This window comes from Kogia breviceps, chromosome 12 (genome assembly GCF_026419965.1).
Source record: "Kogia breviceps isolate mKogBre1 chromosome 12, mKogBre1 haplotype 1, whole genome shotgun sequence".
Classification (NCBI taxonomy): Eukaryota; Metazoa; Chordata; class Mammalia; order Artiodactyla; family Physeteridae; genus Kogia; species Kogia breviceps.
Genome location: NC_081321.1, coordinates 84854123 through 84880074, shown reverse-complemented (window position 1 = coordinate 84880074; position 25952 = coordinate 84854123). Strand labels below are relative to the sequence as shown.

The following is a 25952-nucleotide window of genomic DNA, read 5'->3' as shown; positions in this document are numbered from 1 at the left end:
AGGGACGCTCAGGCTGCCCCTGCCTGCTGCGTGGTGTGTCTCCTTCCAGGGCTGAGCCCCCAAGGCTGTTCTGTGAACCCTCCTAGGAAGGGCCACCACCTTACAGGGGCACCAGGCAGGGCTGTGATTCAGGATAGAGCCAGGGTGCACATGGAGTGGTTGATAAAATATTTAAATAGTCTGAACAGCTGCTGTAAGCTTCCTACATGCTCCCTTATGATCCAACCACTCTCCTGGTGCCCCAGAACATTCTGGAAGCCAGCCACTGGAGAGATAATACCTGGCCCGGTGACCTGATCCGGTCTACCACTGATGTTGAAACTGGTGGATGCCGCCAGAGCAGTTGTTAAATATTTTGACGATCATCCCCGGCCCCAAGCACGGGCAGAGCAAGGGGTACTCGGTGGGAAACTTTTCCAAGGATATCAGAAAAGCTCCTTTCTCCATCCACTTGTGAATGCTTAAAACCAGACAAAACTTTTACTGCAATTAGAAAAGATTCCTACCATTTATTCATTTATTCCTTCATCATTGCTATTGTCGGAGTGTTTGTGTTCCCCCAAAATTCATGTGTTGAAATCCAAACGCTCAAGTTGATGGTTTTAGAGGATGGGCCCTTTGGGAGGTGATTAGGTCATGAAGGCAGAGTCCTCAAGAATAGGATTAGTACCCTTATAAAAGAAGGTCCTTCTACCGTGTGAGGACACATGAGAAGGTGCCACCGATGAACCAGAAAGCAGGGCTTCATCAGACACAGAATCTGCCGGCACCTTGATCTTGAACTTCCTAGCCTCTAGAACTGTAAGAAATAAATTTCTGTTGTTTACAGGTCACTGAGTCTATGGTATTCTATTATAGCAGCCTGAACAAACAAAGACAATTCAATATCTGAGACACTCTTATTATGTGCCAGGTACCTGATTAGGCTCTGAACAAACAGCAGAATACAAGGAGGAGAGAGTGAGAATAGAAATAGAGAGAAAGAGAAGGAGAGGGAGAAAAAGAAAGACAGATACAGACAGAGAGACAGAGAGAGGCAGAGAGAGACTGGAACTTGTCACCTATGATTGAACATGCAAGCACTTGAGGAATGTTCAAGATTCATTTATTCAGCAACAGTTATCAGCCCTAACAATGCAGCAGGCTGTGTTCTAGGAACAGGGAAACCACAGGGAATGAGACCAGGAAGGACCCTCCATGCCTGGAGTTTCCTTTCTCATGGAGAGAGACAGACAATAAACATGAACCACTTGTACTGATAATACAGCAACTGAAGAGAGTGAAGAAAGAACGGGGAGGGGACCTGACATTCATGCTGTCCAGGGATGGCTGTTTTATTATGATAAAGATGATCTTGTATCCTCCTTCAATATTTCAGCTACTATTTAGTAACAAACTACTAACTGGTAGTACGTATAATGTGACCGTATCAGTCCAGGGAGATGTGTCACAGCAGTGTGTAGCCTGTGAGGAGTACAAACTACTCACAGCCTTCCCAGTTATCTCAAGACATGATGCAAAGGTTTCAATAATAAATTGTGTCTGTTAACTTTCTAAGATTCATGAGGAGTTGGTGAATTTCTGATGCCTCTGAATCATCGTTGCGAACCATAGTTGCTATTAATTATATCAATTGCACTGAACACTGAAAGTACAGAAAAGACTGAGCCGAAAGGATGTTTGAGCCCAGAACTCTTTGCAAGTAGTCCTTTCTCCTTATGAAATTATTTATGCCACTTGCTTTTCTTTTACTTCATTTTTTTAAAAGTAGGACCAAAAGTGTCTGTCTAATGGAAAGGTCTTATTACTTTGGTTCTACTTAATCAGGATGTTGCTGTAATTCAGCTATAAGCAATCTTCTTGTTCCAAAATTTGAGGTGAACCTCCTCTACTTTTCTGATGAAGGCCAGTCAGGACTATTGCTCAAAATCTGGCGAGCCATAGAATGAGCCTGCTTTAAAACTGTTGAAAATCCCAGGGTCAGCTCCAGAAAATGTTGGGCAGAGACTCTCATTGTCATTTTTGAGTTTCAATATTGAGAACGCTCACTTCAGTGCCTCTTAATTTTAGCTTTCCTAACATTGGCACTACCAAAGGGTCCCCATCTCAGTTGATAATCCTAGTGTTTTTTTTTTGCTTCTCTCTGGTTATCATGCCCTGGCTTGAGAGGGGAACTTGAGGAAGAGGGGCAGCTTGGTGCTCCTGACTATGAACTTGATCTGATCCATCTCCGTCAAAGAGAAACTTTAAGTGCCTGGGCTTCCAAAGTAGATTTCCTGTTCAAACAGCCTTGGCTGCCATGTCTTTGGACAGCCTGATGGGTAGAGCATAGATGAACTCATTAACTGTGTGACACTGTGCTGGATTCTTCTCTTTCATAAATGTTCCTCGGCTACAGGTAAAGAACACTGCTAAGCAAGGCAAGGTCTATGAGAACTAATTTTAAGCCGACAGACTTCCTGCGTCCTAAGAAACCTTTGATTTTGGCTGTCTGTAGGAAATGGAGATTTCCTTTCAAGACCATCAGACTCGGGATGGATAGTCTCTTTCTTGACAGCTACGTACTTTGAGCCACTGGGAAAGTGTACTTGCTCACTCAGGTGGATACAATATTCTATTTTTGCATTGTGCAGAGACATGATCTATAACCCAACTGGGAGTGTATTTTTTAAAATTACCTATCTGTTTCCTTTTATAAATATTGGAACATTCAATAAATAGTTTTTGAATGCCGAATCTATGCCAGCACTAATTCTAGACCAAAAGTTCTCAAACATTTTGGTCTCAGGATCCCCTTACACTCTTAAAAATTTTTGAAGACCTCAAAGAGCTTTTGTTTATGTGGGTAGTATCTATCAATATTTATCAATTTCTAAATGAAGATTAAGACATTTAAAAAATTGATATTGATTTTAAGTCAATAATTCCATTACATATTAACAAAAATAACATTGATAAATTTTATAAGGGAGCTCTATTTTTCAAAACAATTAAAAAACTAGTGAGAAAAGTGAAATTGTTTCAAAGGGAACCCTCTTGCTCCCTTGGTGGGAATGTAAATTGATACAGCCACTATGGAGAACACTATGGAGGTTCCTTAAAAAACTAAAAACAGAACTACCATATGACCCAGCAATCTCACTACTAGGCATATATCTGGAGAAAACCATAATTCAAAAAGATACATGCACCCCTATGTTCACAGCTGCACTATTTACAATAGCCAAGACATGGATGCAACCTAAATGCCCATCGACAGATGAATGGATAAAGAAGATGTGGTACATATATACAGTGGAATATTACTCAGCAATAAAAAGGAACAAAACTGGGTCATTTGTAGAGATGTGGATGGACCTAGAGACTGTCATACAGAGTGAAGTATGTCAGAAAGAAAAAGACAAATATCGTATATTAACGCATATATGTGGAATCTAGGAAAATGGTACAGATGAACTTGTTTTCAAGGCAGAAATAGAGACACAGATGCAGAGAACAAACGTATGGACACCCGGGGGGAAAGGGGGAGTGGGATGAATTGGGAGATTGGGATTGACATATATACACCAATATGTATAAAATAGATAACTAATGAGAACCTGCTGTATAGCAAAGGGAACTCTACTCAGTGCTCTGTGGTGACTTAAATGGGAAGGAACTCCAAAAAAGAGGGGATATATGTATACATATAGCTGATTCACTTTGCTGTACAGTAGACACTAGCACAACATTATAAAACAACTATACCCCAATAAAAAAGGAAAAAAAAAGAATGGAGAAAAAACAAGTGACATCGGTTCACATTTTTGTGAATTTCTTTAGTATCTGGCTTTGTCTGACAGTTCTGTCTTTGCACTCTGCATTCAATCTGTTGTGATATGTGTTTTGGTTAAAGTATATTTAAAAAATCTGTTTCTCATATACTTACGTAACTAGAAAAGGGAAAGTAATTTGATAGCCTTTTTGGATAACTATGGATAATCTTTGATGCTAAAATAAAACTCAATTAGTAGTGAGTTCTTAAAAGTTAGCAGCAATGAGAATTTTGAAACCATATCAATTAATTTTTCATACTCTGTTACGTTAAAATCCATTGGTCTATCTTGAACTCAGAATGGTTCCTTTAAACATGCGTAATTTTGTAAATTCATGCATTGTTCACTATGAAAATGATAGTTCCCTGAGTTATTCAGGTAGTCTAAAAGTTGACACATTGCATCACACTATATATGCTATATTTTAAAAAATCACATATTTGTTAATATCACCAATTTCATCAGAAAAAAATCTTTAAGTAGTGGGAAGCTGTCAAAATGATGATGGCAGATGCAAGGCATCTGGCACATGGCAGATGCAAGTGAAAATTCTACTTTTCACTTGAAATTTTGAATTTTATCATGGGCAACTATACTGTCAGCTGTTTTCCTTGCAGTGGCACTTTAATTCATTTTTGAGAAAATGTTTGTCGGATACCCAGATATAAATAACCATAGTTTGACTGTTGGTCATTCTTTCAAGTAACAATGGTGTTTCATGAAAAATGCAGCTAGTATAGCTCATACCAAACAAGCACACAAATGCTTTTCTTCAACACAAAGTTTCTTTGTCACTCAAGGGGAATACTTCATGGTTGCTTTCTTTCTATCACATAAAATATTAAAAAGATGTGTACTCAAGGGTCACAATTTTAAAACAATAATTTTTATTGCTTCATCAAGGACATTCTTTAATGAAACTGGCTTTTTCCCCCCCTCTAAGGACATTAAAGTGAGGAACACATGAGTAGTTGTACAGTTTGATGCCACTGCTTGATTCGTGCTAGGGAGTCAGCAAGCTTTACCCACCACTGCTTTCATATAATCATCGCAAAATGTTGACATAATGAAAAAGACATTTAATGTCTAAGTATTATTATGAAAAGAGTTTCATTGGTGGTTCATGGACCACGCTTCGAGAACTACTGTTCAAAAGTACTGAGAATACTCATAAAGTTCCTGCTCTCATGGGAATTACATTTTTCTGGAGGCCAAGCCTTGAGGGAGAAGATAATACACAAGTAAATGCATAAGCTGATGCCCGAGAATTAAGTGTTAATATGAACATATAGCAGAACGGTGTGCTAGAGAAGAAGGGCTAGAACAAAAGGATTACCTTATATTGGATGGTCAGGGTAGGCACCTTTGAGGAGATGACCTTGTAGCTGAGCCCTGAAAGACAAGAAAGAGCCAGTCATATAATGATCTGGAGGAAGAAATTTCCAGACAGAGGGAAGAGGTAGCGTAAAGCTCTGATGGGACTGGGTTTGGTGGGTTCAAGGAAGGCAAAGGAGGCCACTGTGACTGAAGCTAGCAAATGCGGTGCCTAATGACAGGGGATGTGAATATAGAGGTCACATCCATTCATAGGTCCACCTGCCAAGTGGCATATCGGTGTGCTGACAGAGCGTGGAATTTGCATTCATGTTATGGTTCTGTTATTTGCTAGTGGGGTGACCTTAGTCAAGTTAGAGTCGTTAGGTTGGGTTTCCCAGGAACCAGGCTCTGGGGTGGAGATCTGCATGCAGGATGTTAACTGCGGAGGCCCTGGCGATCCACACCTAAGAGAAATGAGAGAAGAAGAACTGGGAAGAGGCAACAGAGGCTCAGGAACTGTGATGAAGTTGTTACAGTAGGTTCAGAAACTGTGAATCTGGGCTAGCCCTTCAGAGATGTCCCGAATCGAGGCAAGGGGATGAAGCTTTGTACCCTTTTCTTGACAAGTCAGTCGATGTGGGCTATCCTGGGAGGCAGATCTGACTTTGTGCAAAACAACTCCCTTTCCTGGGGAGGGACTCAGTGGTGACCCATCAGCAGCCTACAATTTTGGCAGGAGGAAGGGGGTGTCTTGGTGCTACGGGGAATCTGGGTGGCACACTGCAACATCCACTACACTTAGCCTCTCTGAGTTTTCGTGTCCTTATCTATAAATTAGAGATAAAAATCAGAATAATGGAGTGACTCAAATAGGATCATGTATAAGAAAGGATTTTATTGACAACGTGATTATGCAAATGGAGGTTGTTGATGTTACAGGGAATTTATGTGACTTTAGTGTTTCTGCCATGAATCCTTTATGATATTTGAACCTACTTGTAATAGTTGTGTCATATAGGAATTTATCTTCTGAATAGCTGGACTTTCTGAGATATCATTATTTTAACAAGCTAGCAGGTGAGCTGCTCTGGAATCATTCCTGACTGTCAAAATGTAAATCATGCTTAGTTTCTTTTCCATAGATACCCCTATATATAGCCTTTTCTAGTTGATTAAAAATCATACTTATCACCTCTTGTTTTTCTCCTCTAGGGACTGTTGTCATGAATTACTGGATCATGTTCTCATGTTAGTAGATAAGAAATTTGCCCAGTTCTCACCGGTAATTATTCTTTTCATTCATTATTGTCTTGCTAATAAATTTAGTAAAACTAGGCTAGGGATTTCTTGCAGGAAGAGAAAAGATTCCATAATAAATAAGTTTGGGCCGCAGCTGTTTAAGCAGTTGACTGACTGCAAAACTTCTTGGGGCCTTTAATAAGCTAATACATTCTGATCCCTAAGTATGGAATATTGTAGGAGGCATAAGACAATGTACAGTGCAAGAAAGCACAGATTTTTTCTCCTAATAACTAAAATTCTGAAAAGCTGACTTTGAGTCATTTTGGTTAAAATTGAATATAATGATTATAGGGCTTCAGTGAATCTCAAAGTTCACCTGTCATCTAGTTCATCCACATGTCTACCCACCCTTATGTTATAGATGTTCAAACAAAGGCAAATTCAAGAGTTTAGTATAGTGAGGTAATTCTATTTCCAGGAAGTAATTTCTGGAGAAACATACTAGGCTAAGCATGATCCAATACTCAGCCCACCACACTGTCAGGCCCATCATCACCTCTTGGTCCAGGCAAATCACACTCCCATGTGGTTGCTGGACTGTGCGGACGGACAACAATTTCACTTTCAGTTTATTATTTGGCTCCTCTCAACACACCAAGCAGAAGTTTAAATTTTATTTCAAGATGTGACTTGTAAAAACAAATTTTATTCCAATCAAAGCCTAGTCAATTCTAGTTTCTTAAGAAAATACTTGGCTGTTGGCAACCAGGACCTGGTTGCAAGGCTCAGACATGGTGTGGACAGGGCCTGGGATTAAGACCTTCTGATTAAATAATGGGTGAGAGGAAGAAGTGGAATTTGAAGGGAAAGTAGAGCAAATGTGAAAGAAAAGCAGGTATCATTTGATTTCAGGCTATTGGAAAAGCAAGTGTCGATGCCCGTGTTAACTCTTGTTCCTCTTGTTTGCTCACTAGAATACTGGACTGAATTACCTTAGATCACTTAATGCTGATTTTAAAATTTAGCAATGGTAAGTGTGCATCATGGTTGAGGCACAGGTGAGGAGACGGGATGAGAGAAGACTTTTTTGGTGCTATGGCCCATAAAACTCGCCATGCATGTGCTGTCCTTTTCTGAAGAGTGGGGAATACCAGACTAGGAGCCAGAGACCTGAGCTGAAGTCTTTGTTTTGTCATGGATTGACTTGACATTGTCCCTTGGGCAAGTCACTTCATTTCTCTGGACCTCTGTGTCCTCTTCAATCCCAGGTTGAGGCTGAAGTGGATGAGGTAACTTCCAGCTCCAACATTCCAGCTTTCTTTACCTCTTTGACTCTTAAATATTTCTTATGTTCTTACACATTGACCCACTCCCCCATTTCTTGTAGGATCAAGGTCAAAGTTCTTCAACTGCAGTTCAAGGCCCTCTAGCTTCTGACTCCATCCTCCCTTGTCAGCCTCATCTTTTAAGCTAACTTATTCTTCCAGTGATGTGTCTGCTTTCCTGCTACCTATTCAGATTCAGTTCACATACAAGGCCAGCCCGAAGTACTACCTCCCTAGTGAGTCCTCCTTGAGTACCTTTTCTGGGAAAGATCTCTACCCCTCTATTGCTGATGGCCATTGCTGTGTCTTTGGCCCTACCTGCTTACTGTAGAGTACTCTTAGTTCTTTTTCCCATATAAATGTTTATCTCCACAAATATACTGGCAAGATCCAACGGGAATTTTTTTTTTTTTAACTCATGACCTGGTAATGAAGAGAACATAGTGGAAGTTTGTTAACTAATGCTTTTTGATTGATTGTTGATTTTGAAGATTTCTTATTGTTTTTAGCAATGGTGATGAATTAGTTCACATAATCTAACTTGGGCCAATGGAATGGTGGCAAACAACGCAGCTGATGTGGGCCTCTAGATCCCTACTCTCGATAATTATACTACCATCTCCTTATCATATCTAAATGTTCTGTGCATTCTCATAATATTCACCAGTGCTTCATGAACATAATTTCATTCACACCTTACAATCACCCTCTGCACTAAGAACTATTTGGTGATTAGAAAGTCTTGTCAAAGATACGTTTAAGTCACTTGCCCTTGGTCACACAGCTAGCCTATATAACAAAGATGAAATTTGAATGAAGACCTTCTGAGTTCAGGGTCAAAGTTCTTTCCTGGAGTGGTCAGGAAGAACATACAATAAGAATAAGAAAGCCATAATAAAGTGTGCTTCATACACAATATGCTACAGAAAGTCTACTTAGAGTGTTGTCATTTATAGGATTTCTTTTTAGTATCTGACTGCGCTGGGCTAAAGGAGAGCTCCTCATCTCACGGGTCCACTGTGGACAGAGAATGAGTTACAACATGGAAAAGTATGGGTCGCTACTTTGGAAGGCCTAAGAGAAATTATGGAAGAAATGCTGATAACTTCAGTCTGTAGGAATTGGTGTGGAAGGGACTAGGGATTATTAGAAGTGTGGTAGGACTGTACCTGAAAGCTACTGATTTTAGGAGACTTGGTATTGTGGCAGGAGAAGCAACATAATGATGCCCTGCAGTAAAAGTGATCAGGCCAAAGAAAGATCAATGACTGTCAATGTGACCTGGGGCAGGTCACTTAACATCTCTAAGCTTATTCTCTCTATCTGTGAATGGATACAGCAGAATCTGCTTCACACGTTTGTTGAAAGGATTACATGGTATCATTCATTTACGGAGCACATGTTTGTTGAGTGCTTATTATAGATCTTTAGATCTTGGGGATTCAACAGGGAACAAACGAGACAAAAATCTTTGCTCCCAGAGATTGTCCAGCAGAGACAAACAATAAATGAAATAAATAAGCAAACTATATAGTAAATTAGACATTGATAAATGCTAGGGTGAAATGTTAGGCAAGAAAGTAGAGGAGAGGGTGCTGTTAGGTGAGGATGGGTCAGAGAGGCTCCCTTTAAGAAGATCACATAGGAGCAAATCTAGAGTGTATAAGGGAGCAAGCTATGTAGATAAGCAAAGAAAAAGTAAGAGGCAGAAATGGCCCTGAGACAGAAATGTGTCTAAGGAAGAGCAAGGAGGCCACTGTAGCTGAAAAGAGTGGATACAAGGAAAGAGTAGTGGGTGATAAGGATAGAATCAGGTCTTGCAGGTTACCATGAGGACTTGGGCTTTGAATTTACTGAGTGAGGTGTGAAGTCTTTGGAAGGTTCCGAACAAAGCAGTGACATGATCTGACCTAGGTCTGAACAGCATGACTCTGGCCGCTGTGTTGAGAACAGACTGAGGGAGCAAGGGAGAAAGCAGGGAGGCCATTGGGAGATTGTGACAATAATTCCAGCCAGAGATGGGGAAGAGCCTCAGAGCAGCCAGTCTCAAAAGTAACACAATTTCTCCCACTGTACTGTGTGGGCACCTCTTAAGTACCCCCTAGTTCTCCTGTGCATCAGGGCGTACTGAGCAGCTGTGGAGACAGACTTCCCTTGCTGTTTGGTTGCGGCCAGACGTGGAACCCCAAATGCCAACCCCCATAGGCCAAATACAGAAAATTCTCTGAGCTAGCTAGCCGCTGTCAAGATATGCTGGTGACTACAGAGGCATCATCCGAAGCAGGGAAGTTTCCCTTCGCCATGTGAAGGAACCACACCCAGACGGATGCCAACTCAAGCCTTTCTCTAGTGCAGGATGTGGGAGGGCCTTCTGTTTGTTTTAGCAATCAAGCAGATCACATTATAGGTCAGGTCAGATTTCAGTTTCCCTCAGGATCAGGTTGGCATTGGCATCACTGATGTAGTACATCCTGGGAAGTCCTAGCCTGGTCTCTCTTGGGAGCATAGTTACCAAACCACGGAAGAAAACAACATGTGCAAGACAGTTTCCACTGTAATGAAATTCTCATTACATAGACTTGCTTCCTCTGCTATTTAGAGGCAGGTGGAAAGGGCTTTTTAGTGAAATTACTATTTAAAATGTTTCAGATTACCTTAAACAAGCATTGGTGGATGACTGGCTCCCTTCCACACGGACCAGCCATCTGATCTGACTAAGCCATTCCATGCTTTCAGCTGGACATACCTTGCATGAGGTCTTCGACATGGCAGCTACGTAGTTGGCTTTGCCAATCCCGACAGAAAAGCCAGGCAAGCTTACTCCATTTTCTGATGCTAAAGCACTTCATTTAAGGATTTGGTGAGCAATGCAGCCTGCTCCAGGTTATCCCAGACCTAGCAACCCACAACCGTGCAAAAACACAGAGGTTCCCCCAGAGACCTTGTGCAGCAGTTCCATGGCCAAGTGCATTTTTGGCACCTGGAAACACGGCCTTCTACTGGAAAAGTTTGTTTGCTACCCACCCTCTAAAATCTAAGAAATAGGGCCAAGGTTGCAGATAGGCTGTACCCATTGAAAAGCAGCCATGTCAACTCTCTTCCAAAGGGGTAAATGTCCAGGAACTGAAGTTCATACAGCACAGCCACTAGTCTGTCTTTCCTCGGGGAGCCATCAGTCTCCTACATCACTTTGAAATGGTTCCCATGTTGACTGGAGCTCTGTGGCCTGTGTAGGACGGGGTGAAGAATGCAGCTCCCTTTCTAGTACAGAAACTCTTAAGGGAAATGACCTGGGTTGCTTTTGTGTCCATGAATGTGGTCAGAGAAGTCCAGAGAGATGGCATTACTCTGTTACTCATCCAGTAGAAGCAAAATAGTGGTAGCTATAGTGACAGCAGCTGCAGGGTCAATCTAGACAATATTTATTTCTTCTTCCCATGAAATTGTACCACAATTAAAGACCATAAATTAACTCACTTTCTGGAATTCACCAGCCTTCAGAAGTATTACTCTCTAATATGCAGAAGTAAAGCATGAACCCCTCCTGATGTTGCTCTCTGCTCCTGGCTTCCATACTGAAACTCCTCACACAAAGTATGCCGCATCTTTTCTTCTATATGATCCTCTCTTCTGTGCAGATTATGTGGCTAAGGTTTTCCATGTTTCCAAATCAAAGCCCTTGGCAGAGGTTTGATATTTTTCCAGGATAGCTGTTACATATTAGCTTTGCAAATGCAGACACTCTGCTGAGAGCAGACATGCCTATCTGTCCAAACTCAGTTCCCATTCTGAGTCTGCCATTTTAGAATAAAAGTGGATTGTGCTATGATGTCAGACAGACCTGAGTTTACATCTTAGCTTCTCCAACTACTAGATTGGGTTACTTTGAAGGTTTTATGACCTTTCAGAAACTCCTCCCCTGTATCTTAGGGACAGTAATACCTACCATTATGAGTTGATTATATTAAAAATGCCCAGCATATGTCAAGTGTTTTGTTCAATGAGTGGATAAATAGGTACTTTATAATAATAAACCTTATTATAGCATCCAGTGGTGAGTGGTCTTTAAGAAATTCTTTAATAATCTTACAAAAATAAAAATGTGCTTATGAAGCAGTACTTAAGTATGTCAAAAATGATTACCAGAGTATTACATAAACCATATTAAATGACAAAAGTCTCTAGAAGATTAATAATAAAGAAACATGAATTCAATAATAGAAACTAGTACCCAAAGGAAGATGATTGATGAATTAATATCAACCTGGAAGCAAGTTTCTAGGACTATATGCCTGTCAATGATTTGGATGAAGATACAGAATGCATGTTTATCAAATCTGTAGATGGCAAGAGGCTAGGAGAGAGAATGAATATTTTAGGTAATAGAATCAGAATCAGCAAGCATCTTTACAGTTAAATTGATAGGCCAAGATGAAATATAGTAAAGATCAATGCAAGCTCTTGTACTTGGTTCCAAAAGAAAGAACAAGGTCCATCCATGTTGTCGCAAATGACAGGATATCCTTCTTTCTCATGGCTGAGTAATATTCCATTGTTTATACATACACCACATCTTCTTTATCCATTCATCTGTCTATGGACACTTAGGTTGTTTCCGTGTCTCGGCTATTGTGAATAATGCTAGAAAGAACATGAGGTGCAGATATCTCTTTGAGAGCTTAATCTCATTTCCTATTGATATATAATCAAAAGTGGCATTGCTGGATCAAATGGTAGTTCTATTTTTAATTTTTAGAGGAAACTTCATTCTGCTTTCTGTAGTGGCTGTACCAACTTACAGTCCCTCCAACAGTGCACAACGTTTCCCTTTCTTTACATCTTTGCCAGCTTGTTATCTTTTTTGTCTTTTTGATGAAAGTCATTCTAACAGGTGTGAGATGATATCTTGTTGAATTTTTTGATTTGCATTTTCTTGATGATTTGTGATTTTGAGCACATTTTCATGTATTTCTTGGTCATTTGTGTGTCTACTTTGGAGAAATATCTATTTAAGTCCTTTGCCCATTTTAAAAATAGGATTATTATTATTATTGCTATTGAGTTGTATGAGTTCCTTATATATCTTGGATATTAACTTTTTATCAGACATGTGATTTGCAAATATTTTCTCCCATTCCATAGGTTGCCTTTTCATTTTGCTGACTGTTTCTTTTGCTGTGCAGAAGCTTTTTTAGTTGGATGAGTCCCACTTGTTTACTTTTGCTTTTGTTGCCTGGGCTTTTGGTGTCATATGAAAGAGCCTTCTCCCTATATTTTCTTCTAGGAGTTTTGAAGTTTCAGGTCTTATGTTAAGTCTTTACTTATTTCTGAATAATTTTTGTGAGTGGGATAAGAAAGGGGTCCAATTTCATTCTTCTGCAAAAGAATAGCCAGTTTTCCCAGCACCATTTTTTGAAGAGACTATGCTTTTCCCACTGAGTATTCTTGGCTCCCTTGTCAAATATTAGTTGACCGTGTATGCCAGGATTTATTTCTGGGTTCTTGATTCTGTTCCATTGTTCTATGAGTCTATTTTTATGCCGATACCATAACATTTTGATTCCTACAGCTTTGTAGTACAGTTTGAAATCAGGAAGTGACTCCTCCAGGCTTGTTCTTCTTCCTCAGGATACTTTGGCTATTTGGGGTCTTTTTTGGTTCCATACAAGTTTTAGGATTGTTTTTCTATTTCTGTGAAAAATTCCATTGGAATTTTGATAGGGATTACACTGAGTCTATAGATGGCTTTAGGTAGTATTGGCATTTGAACAATATTAATTATTCGGATTCAAGAACCCGAGATATCTTTCCATTGATTTGTGTCTTCTTAGTACAATTTGGCATTATACTAAGTGAAATAAGTAAGAAAAACAGTGGATGATATCACTTACGTGGAATCTAAAAAAGCCAAACATGGAAACAGAGAGGAAATGGTGGTTTGTCAGGGGCTGGGGCATGGGAGGAAATGGGAAGATGTTGATCAAAGTGTACAGACTTCCAGTTATAAGAGGAATAAGTTCTGGGGATCTACTGCACATCATGATGAGCACAGTTAAAAATACTGTATTATATACTTGAAAGTTGCTAAGGGAGTAGCCCTTAAATGTCTTCACCACATTAAAAAATGATAGTTATGTGAGGTGATGGGTTAGCTAATGTTATTCTGGTAATCATTCTGCAATATGTGTGTCATGTCAACATGTCCATCTTAAACTTACACAATATTATAAAACAGCTTTATCTCAATAGAGCTGGGGGGGCAAGAAGAACATTCTCTACTGGAAAGAGAAAAAGAATGAACAAGATGGGAAAGGATGTTATAACATTGGTGTGGATAAAAAAATACTTAAGGATCTTAAGGACCAGTGAACTCTTTAGAAATACAGTAGAAATAGTTCAACTGCCCAGAAAGCTAATGAAAACACAGATTGTATTAGTAAAATCAGAACATAAATAATTAGAGAATTTTATATGAGACTGGTTCCTCCAAACCTAAGTATGCATGTAGACAAATTGGAGGCAAATACCTAGGATGGTAAATTAATTTTGCATAATATTATATGTTTGAAAGTAATGGGAATTTTTGTTCTAATGAAGGCTGTGGTTGTTATTTTCAAATGCTGTACATAGAGAAGGAATATGTATGGTGTTTCCCAAAATGGGGTAGTCACACCACCACCAATACATTAATAATAATGTTAGTTAATAATACATTAATACAAATAATACATGTAATTAATAACATACTGATAATATAGTTAATATTTATTAGAAAAAATAGAAAACATATCAAACCTACAATTTCATGGATATTATTGCTCAGTTTTGAGATTAAAATAGGTGGTTATTTACAATGAGTTGAAAGGAAAAGGATTAAGTTTATAATAGCGTGAGCATGTGGTATGACAAGTATCATAGGAGAAATATAGAAATAAGAATCATGTGGATAGCAGATCAGATTTCTGGGTGACCCCAAGGGAGAAAGTGAAAACCAATGAGTAGAAGCTGCCTGGAGCAGATTTCAGCTCAACATATAGTAGACTTTCCAATCGGCTCATTACAAGTAGCTTACCCCAAATGTGAACAAGTTCTCCAACCCATAGGCTAGAGAGTACCTGGTGGGGATGGAGTAGAGGAGATTAAACGGTCAAGTGAACAGTTGGACTAGGTGACTTACAGGCCCCATTATTGTGTGACTGAGTTCTCCATCAAGTTCACTCAGCACAGAGACTCCTGGCCTTTTGGTGTTAAGGAAATCTGTTGTTTGTTTCACTTTATTTGGAAAATGTTGGGAGGACATCAAGACTGCATTATCAGAGATGCTCTGGGTTCCTAGTAGACTGGAGCTGGTAATGACTGCCTTCAGGGCATTAATTTCAGCTCATGGCCATGGCACCCATCTCCAGCTGCGACATATTAGGTGGAAGTCATCCCCTCATCCATTCCCACTTAGTTTAGTCTGGAAAAGAAGACCGTGTTCCCCAATAATAAAAACGGGATCTGGGGAAAGAATGTAGCTTCCCCTTAAAGGGGAAGGAAAATGTGTGTTCTCAGGCCACTAGTTTCCTTTACTATCTGTGTGTATAGGTTTGAAGCCCTGGGCAAGTTACTTAATATTTCTGAACTTCATTTTTTTTCTCACCCTTAAAATGGGGTACATAATGTCATTTATCACAGAATAGGAGTTCATTAATTCATATGTATTCTTATCGCCCCCTTTCTTTTCATCATGATTATATTTATGTAGCAAATGGAATTTTAGTAATAATGCTTCTAATTAATTTGTCCACTCATTAATTTGTTCAGCAGACATTTCTGAAGGTCATGAAACCAGGCAGAGTGCCAAGTAAGCACAATGATATTCTCCATTCCAGAGACTAAAGGCCAAGATTGACAGCAGTACTGTTGGTAAGTTGTTAAATTGTAATAATACTCTACATTTACCCCTGCCTTGTATGTCACAAAATACATTCACATAACATAATTTTGTTTAAATTTTCTCCCAAGTCCTGGGCTATAGCAAGCTCCAGGAAGGCAGACACCATATCTGTCTTGTTGATTACTATATTCCCCATCCCTCGCACAGAGTCTGGCACATAATGGGGACTCCATAAGTATTAGTCAAAAAAATAAAGGAAGGAATTGATGAGTCAATGAAATAAGCCAAAAAGAGAGTCATCAGTAGCATCATTTTACAGGCAGAGAAATAAAGTGTCACTGGCTTTAGTATTTATCAGCCACTGAGTAAAGGATAATTTCACCAAGTAAACCACTTGTGGGGGAGATGGCATCTTACCCTTCCATTTCCTTGGACACTTACAGCATATTAAGAACCAAGTAATGGGACTTCCCTGGTGGTGCAATGGTTAAGAATCCGCCTGCCAATGCAGGGGACACGGGTTTGATCTCTGATCCAGGAAGATCCCACATGCCACGGAGCAACTAAGCCCGTGTGCCACAACTACTGAGCCCACGTGCCACAACTACTGAAGGCCCTGCGCTCTAGACCCCATGCTCCGTAAAGAGAGGAGCCACCACAATGAGAAGCTGGCACACCGCAATGAAGAGTAGCCCCCGCTTGCCGCAACTAGAGAAAGCCCACGCGGAGCAACCAAGACCCGGCACAGCCATAAATAAATAAATAAATAAATAAATAAATAGTATCTGGTTAAAAAAAAAAGAACCAAGTAATGCAAAAAAATGTAATCTGTAATAGCAGTGGTAGTAATAACAACAATAAGAGCTAACATCTACGGAGTGCTTACCATGAGCCAAGCTTTGTTCTAGGAACTCCATGCAACCATGTTGACAACCCTCTTGGATGGTATTTGGCAATGTCTTTGTGGCTTATTGTATCTTCATCTTCTTCAGTGGAATCTGCATTGTCCCCTCTTCACATCTTCCTTCAGTGGCAGAAATTATGAGCTCCTCAAAAGTACGCTCTTTGTCTTATTCAGATCTGCATTCCCAGCACCATGTTGTACATATAGCAGGTGTTCAATATGCCTTCGATGAATAAATGAATGATCTAACTGAAGGTCAGAAATGGATATGCTCAACGGAGCCTAGAATCAGGAGAAAAATCTGAAGAAGGGGACACTTGAACGAAGCCTCATTCGAACTTTGATCGACAGGGAGTGAGAATGACGCGTTAGGAGAACTGTAAGAAGATTGAGTGTCTTGCCTAAAGACTTGGATGGGATGTAGGGTGGGGTGGAGCTGGTTGACCTCTTAGCCTCTTATGGGATCTTCCAGTCCTCGGTGCCATGGATCAGATACTTGGTTTCAGTCATCACCCTGTTCTTTTGCCCTTTTGTACCTTGGTCAGCTCTACTGGGTTACTATTGAGTTCTATCTTTGCAAGCAAAGTAGAGTAATCAAACCCTATGAGACAGATCTTCTTTCATCATAGGAGAGCTTAAGGTAAGAACTCTGTGTTTTTCCCACTAGCACTGTCTGACGTATGCTCTAGGAGCAGTTCTCCCAGGGGATAACATGGATTTGGGAGAAAACAAAACAGAAAAGGTTTTTCAGTGCTCAAATATGTGTGGGAAGTAGAATTTCATCATTGCGTAACTTCCCAGAGCCTTTACTATACAAGCCTTTATTAAACACTGATTCTCTAATGAAGGCTTGGGGTGGTGCACAGAGAATTCCTAACTTTTCCACCATGGGCCTCAGGAGGGTATGTGAATGGAATATCACATAGGACTGGTACTTTACAGAACATTACATTCTATGGGAAGTACCATGTTAGACCTTTCATCAGGGAAGTATGTGTCTGTTTCTTAGAGTCCTTGCATACTTATTAATTCATGGACCTTCTGCAAATACAAGAATGTTTCTTTCTCCTTACCTTCTCCAGTCTTCTTCCAGGGGTTTTGTCACGAACGCTCTCTGATCCCCACATCTTCCCATTTTGCACACTAGAGGGTAGCGTTGAGCCTGTTTGGAATTTCCCACACTTGGGACTGAGAAAAAGTATGATGAAATTGCCCTTCCTTTTCACATAAATCAGGGGGACTAAGTACCAGCAGCTGTTGCTCTTACTGTGAAAACCATTGTGATGGGCAGGATTTTGTTCAAAATCCCTAAATTCAAAAGTTCTCGAAAACCCCAGGCCAATTCTTCTCAGAAATTTCTCTGTCTGTACTTGCGTGCCTGGGAGGATCAAGTCTTCATCCGGGTCCTCTAGGGCTTTGTGAGTGAGGGCAAAATAATGACAGAGTATACAAAACTCACTAAATAAATAAAGCTATTTCCCTCTTTTATCCTATCTGGAGTCTTACAAAGGTTGGAGTGAACTTGAAGCATGCAACAGAGTTTAGTCACAGAGATGTTTCTTAGCCTTGATTTAGTTTCTGCATAAACTGTGTCTTTCTCTACCTACCACCAGTTCTAGCCTCCCCATCTTCTACTCAATCTTCAAGACTCACTTCAAACTCCATACCTCCTTAAAAATGTAAAACCTGAGGGAGCTGCCCTCTATGAACTCTTATGCTTAGCCCTGGATTATTAGAATCTTAGTGTGACCTTTTAAGAGTTTTCATTTATGTTCTTTTTTTTGTTCTATCAACATTATTGTAGGGCCTCCAGAATCTTAGCTATATATTACACTTGCCTATGTTCCCCTGTAAGGATTTAGAAGCTTGACTGAAAGAAACAGGCATCTGTTGAGTTCCTACCATGTAGCAGGCCCTGACCTAAGTCCTTTCATGCTTTAGCTCAATTAAGCTGTATTTTGACTGGCTGCAACATCTGTGCCCTTTTCACAACGTTGTAGATCATCCAAAAAGGACATTTGAAATGGCAGAACGCACAGGGTGACCTTACGTCCTGGTTTGCCTGTGATAGCCCTGGTTGACATCTGTCGTCGGGCATAATCATTAATGATGTTTCCTTTCCCTCTCAAAAAGTACCCAGGCTTTGTCTAGAAATTCTATGATAAACAGGCTCCGGAGTCAGACATTTTGGGTTTGGATTCTGGCTCTACCACTCACTCACTATGCGACTGCGGGCAACTTACTTAACTTCCCTGGGCTTCACTTCCCTCCGGGTAGAAATTAGGGGTGCTAATGCCTTCCTAATAGGGTTGTGATGAAGATCAAAGTGAATATAGTAATGTGTTTACATGAATGGCTGGCACATAGTAAACACCCCAAAAAGACAGTTATTATTGTCAAAATGGATTTGATCATGTGAGCAACCCCAGAAGGGCCCAAAGTGACTGCTGTGGGAAGTGACTCAGAAATGCGAGAGGAGCTAAGGTGTGAGCGCTGATTTAAGGAGGGGAAACATTATAGGCAGTGAGAGGTGCTTTCTAGTCGTGGTTCTTAAAGCATCAAGCCTAGGCCAGCTGCCTCAGCATCCCTCGGGATTTTGTTAGCAGTGCAAATTTTCAGATCTTTTGAATCAGAAACTTTGGGAGACGGGCCTGGTGATCTGTATTTTAACAAGTCCGCCAGGTGATTTTAATGTGTGCTAATTTTTAAGAACCTTGGCTCTTCTGAAAAGGAGAGGGGACAGCAGAGAAGCTTCAACCAGCAACAGAACGACTTATTAAGCCAGGAAGGTTCCAGGTCAGTGAATCCCAGCACCCTCGTGCTCAAGGCAACCCCAGGAAGCTCTAGGCCAGATGTTGCAAACATAGACTCACAGTCTGAATGTGTACACTATTTTGTTTGGCCTGTTAAAAAAAATTTAGCCAGAAATTAAAAATCAGAGAAATTTATGTACAAATCCAGATTTCTAGCATTCCTTACAAATTCAGAATATTTGGCACCTCTGGGTGGCCTTCCCCTCCAGCCACAACTGAGTGCAGTGCAGAGGCAGCTGCCCCTTGAACCAGAGCATGTAGCCTCCAGCTTCCCCTAATTCCTATCAGGTCAGCTGCCCTTATGTACCTGTTACCTGTCCTGTCCCTGTTCCCATTCACAACTTAGACACCGCCCCCTGCTTTTAGATGAGAAAGCGTAGGCCTGGAGAGTTTCCACGAGTTGTGTAAGTGTGTGACCCAGTCTCTGGACACAGCATGTGTTTAGGGAGGGTGGTCTCTGATCTTCTGAACAGGGTCTTGAAAGAGGAAGAATTTGAGACCCCTGAAGGGCTGCTCTTGCTGAGGTTCTTAAACTGTCCTGTGTATCAGAATCAACTGGGCCAAAGATATAAATGCAGTTTTCCACAGTCGCCCCCTGCCCAGCCTGGTTTAATAGGGTTGGGTGGACTGGGCCCAGAACACTGCACGTAAAAAAGTCTTCCTTTCTTCCTCCTTCACCCCCATCCGTGTGATTCTGAAGCAGGTGGTCCAGGGAACATACTTTGGGAAACACTGAGCGATGTGTAACATTCCATGTGGGATCTATATACCTCGGGATGGAGTGGGGCTGGGGGGACAGAGGACAAGATCTCATCACAGGCTGTGTGCAGAGATGAGGGCCAGAGACATGGGGGAAGTTGAGTGAAGAGATTTAAGTGTGGTAGGGTCAGATAAAGTTGGGTTCGAATAGTCTGACCAAGGTTTGGGGGTTTTTTGGAAATATATTTGACATATAACATTGTGTAAATTTAAGGTGTCCACATATTGATTTCATACATTTATAGATTGTAATATGATTGCCATTGCAGCGATAATTAGTGCCTCTGTCACGTCCCGTAGTTATCTAAACGTAGTTAGCTAAACTTGTAAAAACAGAGAGTAAAATGGTAGCTACCAGGGGATGCAGGGTTGGGGGATAGGACAGATGTTGTTTAGGGGCACAAATTTGCCACAAGTAGTAAAAAAGTCCTGGAGGTCTCATGCATGGTATAGTGAATATTGTATTATACTCATCAAACTTGCTAAGAGACTAGATCTTAATTATTCCAACCACTAAAAAAATGTAACGCATAAAAGGTAACTGCCCCGAACCAGATAGCCTAGCCTTTGACAGAAAGTAAAGAGAGTGATGGTGGCAGAAAAAAAACATAAGGGTGAGATTTCATGGTGAGAGTCAGCAGCGATTTATCAGGGCTAAAGGGTGAGACCAAAAATGTCACCCTCTATGCCTCTTGCAGGATGTAAGGGTGTGTACCAGGTAAGCTCCTTTTGAAGGATACTTGGACCATCCTTTAGTATAAAGCAACAAAAAGAAGGGGGAGCCCTGGCCTGAGGTCCTACCTCCATCCTTGTCTGACTTCCCAGCCCTTTCTTTACAGTTTTCTGCTCCTTTCCATCTACTTATAATTGTGGGGTTTTCTTCCCCTTCCCTTCTCTATTTCTTTGCCTCTCTGTCTCTTTCTCTTTCTCTCTCTTTCTGCTCTCTCTCTGTTCCTTTCTCTCTTCTGACCCCCCTCCCAATATGTAACTCACAAACTACACCAATAGTTATAGCATCAAAAGACATTCAGGTATAAAACATCCATCACCATGCAAGGAGAATCCAGGGGAAGAAACCAAACCCCTGAAAACAGTTTCTAAAGTAATAAGTCCTTGTCAGATTCCAACCAGCCTGGGCCTGCAAACGGAGAGGCAGAGGTATTTGTCTCCTGTTCCAAAGGCATGAGCAACTTCCCACAGAGCAGTTCCGCTCCCACTGTGCTTTTTTCCTTTGACCGTTGCTGTCAAATGTGCTTTGTCATGTCCTTTTAGCACCAGGCCTGGCGCATTTCTCTGTATAGTAAAAGCTAATGAGCCGTATGGCTTTTGGCAGCATTGGGCAATATACATGCTCCATTTGGAGCAGAGTAAATCCTTGGAGTCTATAGCTGTGTGTGCAGCCTGTCTGTCCCCTGTGCTTCATGGGTCTGTAAATATCATAGCTGTGGTCACTGCTCAGAATTATTAATATTCCAGAGGCCTGCTTTGACCCTACCCCCTACTGAGCAGGCTTGGGTAACACACAGCTTCGCATTGGACCCCATCCAATTGGAATTCATGACTGGAAGTGGCAGAAGGCCCGTGTTACAGCAATGTCTCACCTTCAGCTGGCTCTACATCTTGGACCCTGAGGATATCACGGTATTTATTCAATTCAAATCCCACTTATTGTGCTTCTAACATGCTGAGCACTGAGTTTAGATGCTAGAGATGGTGCCATGACAAAGACTGTGGGTATGTATAACTGATTCAGTTTGTTATAAAGCAGAAACTGACATACCATTGTAAAGCAATTACACTCTAATAAAGAAGTTTAAAAAAAAAAAAAAGACTCAATCCCTGCTCGGAAGAAAGGGATCTGGGAAGGGGACATGGACATGTAAATAAGGTCCCTGTATGCTAATAGATTCCAGGTCCAGACCTTGGCAGGTTTTGGAGAAAAGCCACCCATTCTTCCGTTTGCATCCCCTGAAGCCACTGCTATTCAAGCTTGGAAGGCAGCAACACCTTGGAGCTTGTTAGAAATGCAGAAACTCAGGCCCCACCCCAGACTGGATCAGATTAAAGTATGAGAGGCCATGATCTAAATCAGGCTTTAGCAAACCTGGCTGGGTTCAAAAATCACCTAAGCCTTCCATTTTTAAGTGCTGACACAGCAGATTTGATATAGAGCTGGAGTTTTCTTTATAAGCCCTGCAGGTACTTATGATATAGCTTATCTGTAGACTGGCATTGGGAACTAGTCTCTAACCCTGTGGTTCTCAAACTTGCTTGAACATTAGAATCACTGGGAGAGATTTTTTTAAAGTCCTGCTTCCCTGGTGGCGCAGTGGTTGAGAGTCCGCCTGCCGATGCAGGGGACACGGGTTCGTGCCCCGGTCTGGGAGGATCCCTCGTGCTGCGGAGTGGCTGGGCCAGTGAGCCACGGCCGCTGAGCCTGCGCGCCTGGAGCCTGTGCTCCGCAACGGGGAGAGGCCACAACAGTGAGAGGCCCGCGTACCGCAAAAATAAATAAATAAAGTCTTGATGCCCAGCCTATACTCTGAGCAGTTAAATCATAAACCGTGGGCATGGGGTTGAGGCAGCAGTAATTTTTTTCCAGTTTTATTGAGAAATACTTAACATCCATCACTGTGTAAGTTTAAGGCATGCAGCAGGATGGTTTCATTTACATATATTGTGAAATGATTAATCACAGTAGGTTCAGCTAACATCCATCTTCTCATATAGATACAATAAAAGGCAAAAGGGGAAAATAAAAAAGGAAACAAAATTCTCCGTGTGATGAGAACTCATAGAATTTACTCTCTTAAAAAATTTCCCATTTATCATACAGCAGTGTTGCCTATAGCCGTTGTGCTGTAAATTATAACCCTAGTACTTATTCATCTCATAACTGAAAGTTTGTACCTTTGGACCATCTTTCTCCAACTCCCTTTCCCTCACCCTCTGCCTCCGGTAACCGCAAGTCTGATCTCTTTTTCTATGAGTTTGGTTTTCTGTTTTTGTTGTGGTGGTGGTTGTTTGTAAGATTCCCCATACAAGTGAGATCATACAATATTTGTCTTTCTCCATCTGACTTATTTCACTTAGCATAATGCCTTCAAGGGCTATGCAAGTTGTTGCAAATGGTATGACCTCCTCATTTTTTTATGGCTGAATAATATTTCATTGTATATACACCACACTTCTTTACTCATTCATCCACTGATGGACACTTAGGTCATTTCCATGTCTTGGCTATTGTGGATAATGGCAGCAGTAATTTTAAAGTTCCTCCAGGTGACTCTGACGTGCAGCTTAGGTTGAAGGCCACTGCTCTGTAACAGTGCTGCCAAAACTTTAATCAGTATACGGACCACTCCTACACAATCCCACAGGGTCAGCAGAGCTCCAGTGGTTCCTAACTGAAAAAGAGGTAGAACTAGGGCCGAAACCCAAATTTCCCCCCCAGCCAGGGTACTTGCCACCTGCGAAAGTGCCAGGCAGCGTGGTGAAGGCTACCTTGGGACTAACTGGGTCCCTAGTATGGGGCCAGTTGAGGAAGCTCCGACCTGTATAGTTCAATAGCCTTAGTCCCTCTGGTCTTAGCTTGGAGGCAAGTTTCGGTGGCTTGTTCCTTGTCTTGTTCTCCAGCCTGCTGAGAGTCCCAGGGGTATTTTTCTCAGCACACTGGGCTGTAGACATATTGGCTGTCTTTCATTTTCTCCAATGTATCCTTTTCCTTCCACCTCAGGGCCTTTGCTGTTTCCTCTGCTAGGAATCCTTACTCTTCTTCCCTCTCTCCAGTTCCTCCTTCAGGAAAGCCTTTCCTGACCCTCCAATTGAGAGCAGATTCCCCTATTGTACACTTGTAGAGCACTTTGTACCTTTCCTTCATCACAGTTGTTTTTTGTTGTGGCCTCTCCCGTTGCGGAGCACAGGTCCCGGACGCGCAGGCTCAGCGACCATGGCTCACGGGGCCAGCGGCTCCGCGGCGTGTGGGATCCTCCCGGACCGGGGCACGAACCCGTGTCCCCTGCATCGGCAGGAAGACTCTCAACCACTGCGCCACCAGGGAAGCCCCATCACAGTTTTAAATTATGTGTTATGTTAATATTTGAATAATTTCTCTAAACAATTCCAATTAAGAGAGAAATCACAGCTCTTTTGCTTAGAACTGTAGCCCAGTCACTTCCATTGTGCCTAGAACACAGTAGAGATTCAATGAATACTTGAGTATTCATGCACCACTCTTCCCAGCATTGGAGGTTCCAGGTGCCTTATGTATTCTCCCCACCCCATCCAAGAACGTCACCATTTGCCAAGGCAGCCACTTTAGCCCCTGCGAATCTTTAGGTATACACCACCTCCTTTTTGGATCAGCATGAGCTCCCCGATTCTAGACATAGTCAGTCTACCTGAGGCCCCGTCTCCATGTCCGGATATTATTAGCATGCCCCTTCCAACCACCCAAGCGTTCTGAGTCTCCATGGACCCTTCTTGTTGCTGCCACCCTGGCACTGGCCCAGCGGTCCCCTAAGTGTTTTGTCTTCATCACAGTATTAAGCAGGAAATATTATTGTCAGTGTTCTAGGATATCTTGTGCTCTTTTTGTGTAAAATGAGAATAACAGTATCTACTGCAAAGGGTTGATGGAGAATTAAATGAGGTATTCTGCATCCACAATACACTGCCCAGTCAATAAATATTTAGAATTTTTATTACTACTAATAACTGCAAAAATCCCCCTGGTGCTCCCTTCGGCAGCACATATACTAAAATTGGAACGATACAGAGAAGATTAGCATGGCCTCTGCGCAAGGATGACCCACAAATTTGTGAAGCGTTCCATATTTTTAATAAAAAAAAAATCCCACTGGACCCTGCAAAATGTTTTAGTGCTGCAGTTTGTACTTATTGAATAAAATGATGGGAAGCTGATATGGATTCGATAATAATTTTAAATGAGCTCACGCTTTATTGGTTGTGACAGCAGTAAATCCAATAGTATATCTAGAAGTGGAAAATCATGCTTATTTCCATTTTCAGAAAATGTGTGACATGTCTAAGGATTTAAGGGTCTTTTGCAACAATTCCGTGCCCTATTCCTCCCACGCTGGGTTCTCAGGCTGTAAGCTGAAAGTACACACTTCGGGAAATGTTACACATACAGTCTCTCCTCTCTTATTTTCATTTTCCTTTAAGTATGCTCTGTCAAACAAGCTGGAATACTAGCCCTTTCATTAGAAGTTGCTGCTGTTCAGTCATATGAAGGTCGGGACTTTCAGCCCATCTACTTTGGGACAGAAAACTTGGAAGAGGTCAAAGCTGAGCCTTAGTAAGCATGGGAGTAGTGGAAGGGAATCTCACTGTGGTGTCAATCCCACCAGAGAGGTTGCGGACAAACTAGAGAGGAAAGCAGTTCATGCACTTATTTTTTTTTCACTCAACAAATCTCTATTGAACACCCTACCATGTGCCAGAAACTGAGTTTAGCACTAAGGGCTTCCTAGCAGTGTGACCTGAGGCAAGTTAATTAATTTTCCCATCCTCAGGTTGTTTCCTGTAAAATGGAGATGATAATAGGGTTGAGATAGGTATTAGCTAAGATAATATGCACAGGGAGTGACACAGAGTCCGTGTGTGATGCAATGAGTATTCACTGCTGCTGCTGCTGTTCACGTGGAACAAGGTGGATGCAGCATTGCCGTCATGACTTTTGGAGTCAAATGGGACACAAGAGAAGAGTACGCAGGAAATTACAATAGCAATTGATAGGAGGAGTAGAGGGGGTGCTGTGAGCATAGAGAGGGACACCTAATTCAGACTTCCTAGAGAAAAGGACATTTAAGACTTAAACTGAGACATTAAGGGTGAGTAGTAGTGTTAAAGAACAAATTATTCTGGTGCTTGTTA

The 25952-nt window shown here is 41.4% G+C and overlaps 1 long non-coding RNA gene and 1 other non-coding gene across 3 annotated transcripts in view; one reads left to right on the top strand and one right to left on the bottom strand.

Moving 5' to 3' along the window:
• LOC136792285 (uncharacterized) overlaps positions 1-17024 on the bottom strand; it is a 37073-nt gene extending 20049 nt beyond the window's left edge. For both annotated transcript variants that reach the window (XR_010835892.1, XR_010835893.1), the window contains exons 1-2: positions 16465-17024; positions 5152-5207 (exon numbers count right to left, since the gene is read on the bottom strand). This is a non-coding gene — a long non-coding RNA (uncharacterized lncRNA). The remainder of the gene's footprint in view (positions 1-5151; positions 5208-16464) is intronic.
• Positions 17025-24787: 7763 nt separating this feature from the next.
• Positions 24788-24894, top strand: LOC131767542 (U6 spliceosomal RNA). The gene has a single exon (XR_009338748.1). It is a non-coding gene; the product is annotated as a U6 spliceosomal RNA (small nuclear RNA).
• Positions 24895-25952: the final 1058 nt, after the last annotated feature.